General features: G+C 47.0%; 1 protein-coding gene across 1 annotated transcript in view; it reads left to right on the forward strand.

The window, feature by feature from the left end:
* The window catches only part of KCTD1 (potassium channel tetramerization domain containing 1), a 178,060-nt gene that overhangs the window by 3,592 nt on the left and 161,121 nt on the right, over nt 1-13,347 (forward strand). The gene's annotated exons all lie outside the window — the stretch shown is intronic.

A 13,347-nucleotide genomic window follows, 5' to 3' on the forward strand; every position in this document is an offset into this window, starting at 1 on the left:
GTCTCTCCGTCTTTAGGATGAACCATCTTGGGAATGAAAATGAAAATTTCAGATGCTAGCACGTTTGCTTATTTTAATAGCTTACTCATGCAGAAGTGAGAAACAATTCAATTTTCTTAGGCACTCTGGCTTTTCATTCATAAGAATGTACTAGATGTAAATCATGTTAAGCGTGTTGATGAGTTTGATTTGAGATAACCGTGCAGAAAGCAACACTGAGAGATTATCCTTTAAGAATAACAAGGCAGTATTCATTCAGTTCATTCATTGATTTCATCAGCTATTGTTTTGTGCCTGCTGTATACGCAACCCTGTGCCGGATGCCCAGAGACACGGTGGCGAGAAAAAGGCATTCAGAGTCCCCATCTCCCCGAGCTTATGATTCACATAGAGAGACAGATGTTAATCAAACAGTTGAACAACAATTAGAGCTTTGAAGGAAAAGGGACATAATCAGGTCTGTGTCTTAAAAGGATAATTCTGATGTCACTGTGGGCAGTGAATTGTGGCACCAGGAGTGGGCAAGGCATAGTCTTTGGGAGGCTCTAACCATCATCTGGGCAAGAGAAGACGGAGACAAGGTTCAGGCAGTGGCAGGGGAAACAGACGGATGGAAGGATTCAAGGTGTTTGTGGAAGATAAAACTTGACAGAATGTAGTAAAAGGATTGGTTTAGCGGTGTCCAAAGAGCGAGATGGCAAGCGGATGCCTCGGTTTCTGACATGGTAACTGGAAAGACGCTGGGATTGTGAAGACTGGGTAGGCTGTGTACCTTGCACTTCACTTGCAGTAGCCAGGATGAGGAGCGGTGGTGCAAAGGGGAGCCTCATTCACATCCCGTGTAACTGATTTCATGAGGGAAACCTGCGTCACTCCTGACTCCGCCTGTTGGGACAGCCGCCTACGAAGCCTCTGTTGCGGCGGGCACGGATCTCCCTGCTCTGAACCTCGTTATCCAGGGTGCCTTTTCATTTCTCAAGGTGATGTCCCCTTGATCCGACGCCAGCTAAGTTGGAATTCATCATTGGAATAGGCTTATGTTTCACCTTCTGCAAGAAAATCAAGTCTGTGCCTTATAGTGCAAAGAATTAGGTTAAAAATGTCATAAGCATGTATTAAATGATTAGAAAACTCCTTTGACTATTGCTTTTTAAAAGCCCATTTACATACAAAGAAGTGGCACAAGGATCATAAATCGTTCACTGACAACCTTGAAGGACCTTAACACAGTGACGCATGTTGGGTCTGATTTTGAGTTGACTCCGCTCTGCTTTCTCCCCCTTAGATTTCAGGGCACGTGTCCCCCTCCCACGTCCCTAACTCTTGGTCCTGATCCTTGGCTAGTGTTGACCCAATACAACACTTTCATAGTGAAATGGGACACGATCTGTGGTATTTCTAATACCTTGTCCATTCTTTCCATTCGTTTTTATTTCTCTAAAGCTCCTGGCCTCACATCACACTTCCCAAGCATGTACAACAATCAGGAGGTAACGTTTTGCCCAGTATGGAATTCACCACCAAAATAATGAATAGTTAAGCTGATGAATAGTTAAGTTTAAAGTAATCTTAAAATTAGATATTCCGTTTCTCTTTCAACATCAAAACTTACAAGAAAGCAAATTTCAGCAAAAGAAACCTGCCATGAATGCTTAGAATAGCTTTCTTTTCTCCTTTCTGGTGGTTTTCCTTCCGGGACATCCCAGGCTGGAGCTCCTACCTAGAAATTCAGCTTTCATTTACTTCCAGGAAAGAATCTGAAAATCACTTTCAGCATAGGAGTTTGATACACAAATGCAGTTGCATGGGATGCTCTTTGCAGAAGGGATTGGGGAGTTCTCATGTGGTTGGTCCTGAGGGCAGGCTCTGCTTGGAAAGACATCTTCATTTCAACCCAAACACCTGGAGATGCATCTCTTCTATAAATAATGGGAATGATAATAACTCTCCAACCTGCTTTATAGGATTGTGGAGAGACAAAATATGAGTATGTACAGCAAACGAATGTGGAAATAAGTAGCATCAGGCAAGCCTAAAGGGCACATTATTCTGAAGGATCTGTCCAAATTCTGGCCCCTTGCTGCAAGGAGCAGAGGGCAGTCTGGACTGCTTCACTAAACCTCCAGAACAACACCGTGAGGCAACCCCATCTTCCAGGGGAAAGAACTAAGGGACAGAAAGATGACGTGACCTGTCTGAGGTCAAAGCTTAAGTCTAGTGGCGCTGCAGGGATTTTAACCCAGCAGGCTGATTACAAACCCCTACTCACCACTTGTCACTCAGCTGTCCCACCTACACGTCTAGCCTTCCATCCAGTAGATGCTGTTCGAGCACTTTTCATAGGCACTGGCACAGAGTGCTTTTCTTCTCCGCCATCAGCTTCTTCTGTTCATCCTCCCGCTTCTTCTCCCTGCCCCACCTGCCCTGGTATCCCCCACCAGCACCTGCCCCTGCACCCCACTATTACATGTGAGAGAGAACAAATGAGTATTCTTCACGCCCACCACGATGGGGATTCGTTTCCCAACCGGTGAGAACCAACTACAATTCAGGGCTTGCTGCCGACACCAAGCCTGCTCTTCAGAAGAGCTAAGAACTGAAGAGAATGTTAACTGGATAGATTTCAAATGCTTGCTAGAGGAAGGGATAGCCTTCCCGATCAATCTTTCCAAAGCTTCTGCTGCTACATTACTGAGTGTTGTGTAGCACTTTAACTTTGCTGGAAATCTGTAGCTAATGGAACAGAAAATGTGTGTGAAATGAAAGACCCAGACTCTCTACATGGGGGAAAAAAAATCTATATTGTTTTCATGTTGTCAGTCCTTCTCTCCACCCACTCACTCCCACTCCCCACAACCAAATCTTACTCCTGCTCTTTGTGACCGTATTGTTTCTTAATCTCCCTAAGCTTCAATTTTCTCAACTGTAAATGACACACGAGTAGTCACTAGAAATGGGTTAATAATATAAAATATTAGATATTTATAAATGAAATAAGATCATTGTCAATGAGGTAATAAATCCTAGGGTAGTTTTGAGGATGGGATGAGATGTAAAGGAATGCATATATACCTAGTGCATACTAAGCACTCAGAATATGTAAATTTAATATCATTAATTAAACAGGGACCACGTTTATTCCACTTTGCTTCCTTAGTTCCGGATATGTGCCTGGCACACAGGCTAAGTGCTCAATAAGTCATTGTTGGATACATGAACAGGGAATTTCAGAGTACACAAGAATAAAGCCAGATGGTGATTTCACTTCCCTGTAAGTACTTTTTGCCATTGACACAAGGGTCCAAGTTCTGTCAGGCTCCCTTGCTGGATAGTTATGGGCTGATTCTACCAAATTAAATCAGCCATTTGGGAAGAGAAATTTGATCTGGGGAACTAGGCATTGCTTCAAAGATGTCATCGGTTTACCTTTCGATTATTCACATGATAATCCTATGCACAGCTGTCATGAGATTTCCAAAATCTGCAGATATTTAGAACTGGCGCTATGAAATGATGAAACCACTAGGTTCTAAACCGATAATGGGAATCTGTGACTTTGCTCATTACATAGCAGAGAAACATCGGAACAGGTCTGATACCCATTCCATCCAGCAGATGGCAGTGGTACACACTTACAAGCAAATTCTTGGACTAGCCTCCGGTCTTTCTCTTCACTTTCTTACCATTGCCCCACCCTGGTGGCAAAGAAAGTCTGAGCCAACTTGAAAAACCTCCCTTGGCTCTTTCGCAGGAACAACTGAGGCTCCGCGGGGGCGCGTGGAAGAATCCACGCCTCGGAGTCACCCATTTCCCCCTGTGCCGTTGTCCCGGGAGGGGAGAAAAGGCAGGCAGGGTGATCTGTTCGAAGCCACTCTTTGCCAGTTTCCCGGGGATCAGGAAAAGGTCTGTGCGCCAGTGCATTTAAGCAAAGCGGTACAAGAAAGTGCTGGCAACCTCTGGCATGTAGGATGCTAGCACATGGGGGTCGAGAGCATCTGGGTTGCTGATTAGTAATCAGGAATACTAATGAAGATGACAAGCCATCTGAAGCAGGCATGGCCACCTGGGAGTGGAACCGTCACATGGCAACTGGAGACCCACATCTACCTCTCTTACGGGGATGGGGGGTGGTCGCTTGGAACTGTGAACCCACTGCTAGCTGTTGGCTTCATTATCTGTGCAAATGGGGGTACTGACAACCACCTCCGAGGACTGTTGCAAGAACTAAGTAACACCAGGACACCGCCTTCTCTGCGCCAGGCTGTTTTCCAAAGACTTCGTAATATAGTGTCAGATCAGATCTTCATTCATCACCCGAGCGGGTGGTACTTTCCAATGAGGAAATCAAGGCCCAGAGTGATTAAGTAACTTGTCCAGGGTCACATACAGGTGAGAAAGTCAGGATTTGAACGATGCTTCCGACTGCCACCACTAGCTGGTAGCTATGAAGCACTTTTCTTGTGCTGGAAACTTCGTTCGGGTATGTTAGTCTTCTAACCTTCTCAGCCACCTGTAAGGTGGGTGTCATTGATTCCCCCATCTTAGCAAGTGAAGAAAAAAATACTGTGTCCTGCTCTGTAAGAAGCACAGGAAAACAAATGGGGAGACTGTAAAGTACTATAGTGCTAGATGGTGGGCCCCGCAGTAACGGCTAAAGGGATTTAGAGCTTATCTCTCAACCAACAGTGAAAACACACCGGGGTTTTGTTCAGTGGTTTGAGAGAAGGTACCTGGGAAAAAAAAGAAAAAACAAAAAAGTTCAATGTCTTATTTTACCCTTCAAAATTTCCATCAGGGTTCTTAGATATTTATAACTCAGAACCATTTTGAGAAATGGTGAGTGGCCCACGAAGATGAGGGTTGGTCCCATTTCTGTTTAGCACTGCTTTCCTCTCCAGAGTCATCGCTCCTTATTTTTTGGGGGGGACGTAGGAAGAGCCAGGGGCTTTGCCAGATGGCCATCACCCTCCTCTGCACGTGAGGGCCAGGCTTCTAGCTCAGCGCCCGTTGCCTGTGAGTTCCAAGAAGTCACAACGGTGAAAGAAATTCACCAGCTGTGTGAACTAACTCAGCCTCTTGCTGATCAGAAATGCCATTCCAACTCTGGGAACAAAAGGCAGGTTTTAGAACCTGCAGTCTAATGACTTTGGACCCGGCTTCTCAGCAGTATGTCCAAATGAAGTTTGGGAGAACAGACGGCTCTAAACGAGGGCCAAAATTTCAGAAGGAAGCCTTACTCAGTGCGGACAATACTACAGTTCAAAGGTCTAAAGTATCAAGAAATGGGTCATTCGGAGGTTGCACAAATTAAACCAGCTAAGAGCTGTAGGGGGTTTTCTGTAGGAAACACAGATCCTAATTTAGACCGACCGACCTCTAGTGTAGCTCATCCCCACTTAGTAGAAGGCTCATGGGAGCCCACAACCAGTGGAGTCACGGGGACCCTGCCGGTCATGTATATTGCCAGGGCAGTGAACCATGGCTGAGTAAGTTGAAGACAGAACAGAAGTTCTGCAAACTTCTACCTTAAAGAATCAGAGACATTTCTTACCATTTTTTCTTCCAATTAAGCCTTTGTGCTCATGCAGATTTTTGAACAATGTTATTCTTTCATTTCTGATATTTCTTTATGTCTAAATGCATTAGAAACTAAGACTATTTCCAGCTAAGGTGCTTTAAAAAGCTCAATCATTTAGCTCTGTGTAATTGTTCAAGGGGTCTTCTTTGTTTCTTTTTCCCTCTTCCGGAAAATTCCGAGTCAAAATGCATTTTAAGATGTAGACTCAGATTCAAATTTTACTTTGAAAACATGCACACAGATTGCTTTGAGTCACACTTTTTTTTTCATTGTATCATTGAAGCATTCATATATCCTGAGTTATTTTTGACAGCTCTTTTGCAAATTACGAATGTATGGTAAACACCTTCCCAAATTGTTCTGATAAGGAATAGAACAGATACATTTTTTAACACTTGAAAATTATACCTTCTGATAAATTTGTGCTAACCCCATAACTGTTTATTACAGTAGATAAAGTGCTCCTGAGCTGACTGATTTATAAAGTTCTTTGTGAATAACTGCTTTTATTTTATTATTATTATTTTAATGTATTTATTTGTCAGAGAGAGAGGGCACACAAACAGGCAGAAGCAGAGAGAGAAGCAGGCTCCCTGCTGAGCAGGGGACCCCCCCGACCCCCGATGCAGAACTCGATCCCAGGACACCGGGATCATGACCTGAGCCTAAGGCAGCAGCTTACCCAACTGAGCCACCCAGGCATCCCGAATAACTACTTTTAAAATTGAGTTTAGATAGCTAGACATATAATACAGACTCTTATGGTCAGTTTTATGTGACTTAAGGAGTGATGGTATAGCTTCCATATGATCTATCTTCTCTTCTTTCCATTGCTCTCTGCCTTTTGGCCTCATAATTACTTTCCGTTTCAATGTCTGCCGTCATACAGTATGACCTCAGCATTAACATGAATGACTCAACTGACTCCTTAATGAATAGTCCCTCCCAGATTTGAGCGTGCATCGGTCTTCTCTAAAGTACTGACTAGTTTGGTGGTTCGTATGTAGCAGCGTGGCCTGGAGAGCTCGTTCAGAGGCCTGCCTCCACCCAACTTTCTGATCAGACTGGTCTGGGATGGGAACTAAGGGTTTGCCTTTCTAACAGGTCCCCAGGGGTTGCTAATGCTGCTGTCCCAGGGACCCTCCTTTGAGATGCTCTGCTCTCAGGAAGAGTAGGCCCTCGGGATGTTCCTGGAGAGAAATAAGAAGGATTCATCAGTCAAGCAGATTTGGGAAACACTGTACCTTTCTTTGACACATGCTGGGCATTTTCATCACAAGGCACCTTTCCAACTCAGCAAACCCTGGCTTTCCTACTCGCTCCTACCAAACCTGCTTTTCGAGCCTTCCCTGGTTCCTCTCTGCTTACTGCTCTGAGCCTCCCTCCCGCCCGCCCTGCCTGCTTGTCATCTCTTCTCTTCAGCCTGGGCTCCGTGGACCACCATTTCTACAGCGCACTCACTAGCCCTCTCAATGTCTTTTTTGTGCAGCCCCTCTGCCACTCCCACCTTGCCAGGGCAAGTCCCAAGTAACCTTTCTCTTTCCACACTTCTGATCCTGGGACCTGAGGGACACAGGAGAAAGGTCACAGAATTCTTCTCACTGGTGCCATTACATAGTCATTTCATCTTTGCAGCCTGTGGAGACTTCCTTGGTTTTTACTGTGCCAGGCACTACCCTAAGCCTTAGACATAGCAACAAGCAAGACAAAAAAAAAAAAAAAAAAAAAAAAAAATCCAGGGTCTCCTGGAGTTTATACCCTAGAGTGGGGGAATGAGAACTTCATCAGACACAGTTAAGTGCTGTGCAGAAAAATTAAAACAGTGTAGGCAGATGAGACCTCCAGAAGGAGATGACATTGACCCTGATGTCTGCATAGCAATCATGGTAGCCCACCTTGTCGGGAACCCTGATACTGCATGACAGCCCCTGGTTTATTTCTTATCTCATCCCTCCCCCCACCCCGACTGGAGGCTTTTCTGGATCTTTCTTACTGTTCTCAAATTCCAAATCCATTCCCACTTATCAGATAAACTGGCCTCCTGATTTATTGAAAAGTCGTCCGCTCTCTCCACTTCCCGGACACCAAAATTCCCATCCACGATTCCACAAGTCCTCTCTGCCTTTCTTGCTCTCACTGGCCCCTTCCCCTTAGTCTTGCCAAACACTCCATCTGTGTTTGTCCCCCCTCCACCCCGAATTCATGGGTTGAGCCCTAACTAACCCCCCCGTGTGACTGAATTTGGAGTAGGGCCTTTATGGAAGTAACTAAGGGTAAATGAGGTCATAAAGATAAGGCCCTGATCCAGAAGATCCAACAAGATTCGTTTTCTCGAAGAAGAGACACCAGAGAGCTTGCTGTCGTAAAGCCATCCACGAGCCAGGAAGAGAGCTCTACCCCAGAAGCCAAATCCCTCAGCCTCCAAAACTATGAGAAATAAGTTTAGCTCTTTTTCAAAACCACCCCATCTATGGTATTTTCTTATGGCAGCCCAAGCCGACTAAGACACGAACCAGAAAACCCCTCCGCCTCATGCCCGCTGGCTTTCCTCGCCAGCACAGTCCGCTGTCCCGCTCCTCCCTGCCGCCCCCCTCCTTCATGGGTCATCCTCCTTGAGTCACCTTTTATTTCACAGTGTGTTCTAGTGCCTTTTCGAAATGGAACAGCACTGCAAGACCTAGGATGCTCTAAAAGCCTTTATTTTTAACTTCTCTTGGGATTGGGACCCATGCAGTCGCCCATAGTTTCATGCCATTTCACTGACCTTAAACACCGAATTCAGTATCTGCTCGTCCCCACATCCAGTCACGTCATTCGGTGACGTCACCCCCCCTCCTTTTTTTTTTTTTTTTTAAAGATTTTATTTATTTATCTGACAGACAGAGATCACAAGTAGAGGCACGCAGAGAGAGAGAAGGAAGCAGACTCAGAGCAGAGAGCCCGGCTCGGGACTCAATCCCAGGACCCTGGGATCATGACCTGAGCGGAAGGCAGAGTCTTTAACCCACTGAGCCACCCAGGCGCCCCACTCTCCTTTTTTTTATTTTCTTCAACTGGATGTTTTTTCAAACAATTTGGAGAAATAGGGAGATGTTCTGTTTTGTATTCCTCTACATCCACACCATTGGTTTCTACCTCTTCCCACTTAGAATGCTGATCAGCCTAAGCAGGAGTGGAAGTTTGAAAGGCAAGACTGGGAAAATCGATTCATTTTAAGAAAACTTTCCTGCCTGGACTTTGTCTTCTCTAATTTAATTAGAATCCCATCAAGCATTGCTTATTTAGTAGCGTTGTGCCTCAGACCCATGCTCCACAGGCACAGCATCTCCAGGGGAAGGTCAAGTGTCATTGCTTCCCCAGATCGACTATAGCATCCAAACCCTAATCTGGCTCCACCGAAGGAGGGGTGATAAGGGCTGGAGATGAGAGAAAATCAGGTCAACGCCCTTCACTGCTGCCATGGATTTCCTCCGAAGCTTCTGGGCTGATCATAGAAAACTTCTGGGTCTACCCCATCCCACCTGCACAGGGGAAGCCAAAAATTCCTAGCCAGCACCTCAGTGATCTAAGAACAACTCCAAAATTCCACAGCACGTGGAAGAGAGGCAGGCCGAGAAGGGAGAGCTGAATGAAGCTGTGTCTACAAGGCACTTTGCACAGGGCCTGCCATGGAGTAAGTGCTCCAAAAATGGTCATGATTATCCTCAACGCCATTGTCGTCGTAATCACTGCCATCGGTCATCACACACACATACACACACATGCATATACACTAGTATATGAGTGAGGATTCTTTCTGGTTCTACATGGAACCCACAAGGATTGGAAGAACTCAAGATGAAGTTGTGCAGCTCTTGGTGGAGATCTGACACCTGCCGTCAGAGCTGCCTAGAGGGCTGGGAGAGTCACCGAATTCATGCTGCAAAAAGGGCTTGGAGCAGACTTTACCTTTTGTACTTACAATTAAGTGTGGAGGCAAGCATGGGACGCCAGAAGGAATGCACCACAGGTTCTAGGATGAGAACCAGTTTATGAGAACCATAAACTGAGAGTGAGAGACATCTGCTTTAGAGACCAGTGGGGAAGCGAGAAAAGACGAGGGAACAGAAGATGCATCTCAGAGCTCTGGCTGCCTGTCGAGCATTCGAGGAGCAAAATGCGAAGCCAGTAGGGAAGAAGATGCCATGGGAAGAATTCATAAAGCTGAGACTGAGCTGAAAAGGGCGAGGAGATCCTGGTGTAAGGGAAGTATATTTTTAAAAATCCAAACCATACAAGTAAAATAATAGAGTCTATGTTATGGGTTATAAGCAACCAACATATCAACACTGTGGGGCTCCAAGGTGGGCCAACCCCTGCCCCACAAGCTTGGACTCTTGGGAGAAAACAAGATAAGCGACTGGGGGGGTGGGCAGGGGGTAGTAGACAGAGGGCTGGAAGCCCAGTAGTGAGCAGGTGGGAAAGCTTGCTGGAGGAGGTGGGGGTGTAAATCAGTCTCAGAGACCCAGAAGTACAGCACGCCGGGTTAGGACAATGAAGGGGACCAGGGAAGCGGGGTGGACATGCAAAAATGAATTTGAAAAGTTCGAAAATGAGAGATTAGTCCATGGAAACAGGGGTTTGGGGAGGAGAGCATCGCGTCTGCTGGCCTCCTCCTCCTGATCGCATCCCTTCCGGCTCTCTGACCTCTGCGTGTTGGCCACTCTCACATCCAGCCCTCTGACTCCGCCGTCCTGTCCAACGTGTCCCTGAGTTTCCTCTGCTGTTTCCTCTTTTAAATATTCCATCCATTCTTCCCAGGGAAGCTCATGTTCCTAAACTTCGGTATGAGCAACGCAGCCAACACCACTGCTGTCCACCTGTGCGTGTCTGTCTGTCTGCCCTAGTGAACGTGTGCAGCTCTCAGACAGCACCCTCTCATGAGGTCCCGGAGGAACTCGTCCCTTCCCGGTCCTCCTGACCTTCCTCCCTCCTGTGACAGCTTAGCCACCTACTCAGGTACGCAGTAAAGAATCCTCAGGATTTCCCTCATCTCTTCTTCTTTTTTTTTTTTTTAAAGATTTTATTTATTTATTTGAGAGACAGATCACAAGTAGGCCGAGAGGCAGGCAGAGAGAGAGAGAGGAGGAAGCAGGTTCCCCGCTCAGCAGAGAGCCCGATGCGGGGCTGGGATCATGACCTGAGCCGAAGGCAGGCTTTAACCCACTGAGCCACCCAGGCGCCCCCCTCATCGCTTCTTTTGCCTCAACTACCTCCTTGACACACACGCACACGTGTGCACACACTCATGGACACATGTTCTCAGGTGCACACCACTAAGTCGTCGTCTGTTCTTTCCACCTCGTGCAGGCCTCCAGACTCATCACCCCTACACTCGCCGCTGACCCTCATGCATCCCCTTCCTGTGGGCACCCCTCTTGTCTTCCCCAGTACGCTTTCTGAACGACTCCCCACCCACACAGCTCCTTCCTACACCCACCAAAATTCTTTTGAAAGATTTTATTTATTTATGTCAGAGAGAGCGAGAGAGCGAGCATAAGCAGCGGGAGTAGAAGGCAGGAGGAGAAGCAGGCTCTCCCTGGTGAGCAAAGAGCCCAACATGGGCTCATGACCTGAGCTGAAGGCAGATGCTTAACCAACCGAGTGACCCGGATGTCCCTCAAAATTCTTTTTAAAACCCCAGTTCAGAAAACTCCATTTTAAACAAAAACTTTACATCTCTCTAAGTATATGTGCATCTGTGTTGACCGTGTGATCGCCAAGCAGCCATGTGGCCTAGGGTTGCCGAGCCCGTTATCTTGTCCAAAGCCTAACTCTGCCACTTCCCACTTGCTGGACCCAGAGAAGCTTCGTATCACTTCCTCATCTGTAAATGCAAATAATTGTTTTGTCTACAACACAGGGCCATCGTGAGGATTAAATGAGGAGAGCTCTTGTAACAATGCCTTGTACAGGGCGCCTGGGTGGCTCAGTGGGTTAAGCCTCTGCCTTCAGCTCAGGTCATGATCTCAGAGTGCTGGGATCGAGCCCTGCATTGGGCTCTCTGCTTGGCAGGTGGTGTGTTCCCTTCCTCTCTCTGCCTGCTGCTCTGCCTCTTGTTATCTCTCTCTCTCTCTCTCATGCTGTTAAATAAATAAATAAATAACATCTTAAAAAAAGAAACAATGCGGGGCACCTGGGTGGCTCAGTGGGTTGAAGCCTCTGCCTTCGGCTCAGGTCATGGTCCCAGGGTCCTGGGATCGAGCCCCGTGTTGGGCTCTCTGTTCCTCGGAGAGCCTGATTTCACCTTTCTCTCTGCCTACTTGTGATCTCTGTCGAATAAATAAATAAAACCTTTAAAAAAAAAAAAAAAGAAACAATGCCTTGTACACAGTAAGCACTCACTACGTGGCACTCACACTGAGAGAGAGGGAAGGAAAGAATAAGAAGTAAATACAGGGACGCCTGGGTGGCTCAGCTGGTTGGGCGGCTGCCTTTGGCTCAGGTCATGGTCCTAGCATCCTGGGATCGGGTCCCGCATCGGGCTCCTTGCTCATCCGGGAGCCTGCTTCTCCCTCTGCCTCTGCCTACCACTCTGTCTGCTTGTGCTCACTCTCGCTCCTCTCTCTCTGACAAATAAATAAATAAAATCTTTAAAAAAAAAAAAAAAGAAGTAAATACAATGATGTTATCAATGTTTATCTCCAGGCCACAAGAATTTATTTTCTAATCTTTTTTTTTAAGATTTTATTTATTTATTTGACAGAGAGAGAGAGAGATCACAAGTAGGCAAAGAGGCAGGCAGAGAGAAAGGGGGAAGCAGTCTCCCCCCTGAGCAGACAGCCCGATGCAGGGCTCGATCCCAGGACCCTGAGACCATGATTGGAGCCGAAGGCAGGGGCTTAACCCATTAAGCCACCCAGGCGCCCGTATTTTCTAATCTTTACTTTTCTATTTTTTCAATATTTTCTGTGTTTTTCCAGTTCTCTATAATAACCATGAAATCCTTTTATGACCATTCAACTGCTCCTTTCTTTAGAAATGACCGGATATTACTCCACCACAACCCAAAGCCTTGTGCTGGCCTAGGGGGCCCAGCACCACCTGCCCCTACCTCCCACCACCACACTTGGGCCCCAGACTTCAGCCTCCCCAGCCCTCTTTGCCCCCGCACCGTGCGTCCCGCCATCATCTTCTCTTTTGTGTCCTTTCTTGCCAGAGACTCTCCTCTCCTCTGACTCGAACTCCCCCCAAAGAAACCCCTGCTCTCCCCGGGAGGCACAGTTCAGATCTCCACTTCCCTGGGGGCGTTCATTTCTCCCCCAAAAGTCCGTGGGCTGGGTGGCGGGCCTGTTGGCGTCGCCAGATATTTGTAGAATCCTCAGATGTTTGAAGACAGGTGCAGGGACGTGGAGGCAGAGGAGGCTGAGAAAAGAGAGGGAGGGAATTGTGAGGCTATGGCACGCAAGGGCTCTAAACGCAAGCCTCGGCAAGGGGAAATTTTTGAAGGTTTTTTTTTTTTTTTTTTGAGTAGAAGGACAGCATGATAAAAGTCACATTTTAGGAATAGAAGTTGGCAACAGCATGCAACATGGATAGTGTGGGAGACCAGAAAGTTGGTCAAGAGGAGGTTGGCGGGAGTTAGGCAAGAAGAAATGAGGCTCGTTCCAAAGTGGACTGGCCAGTGAACACGGCCACCATGGCTGCCTCGGCTCTCGGGCCTGGTCCTCCGGCCAAGCCCTTCCCCGCCCGGGCCCCCTGACCTGCTCCAGCCTCGTGGCAGGTCCTGT

This window comes from Mustela erminea, chromosome 13 (assembly GCF_009829155.1).
Source record: "Mustela erminea isolate mMusErm1 chromosome 13, mMusErm1.Pri, whole genome shotgun sequence".
NCBI classification, from domain to species: Eukaryota; Metazoa; Chordata; class Mammalia; order Carnivora; family Mustelidae; genus Mustela; species Mustela erminea.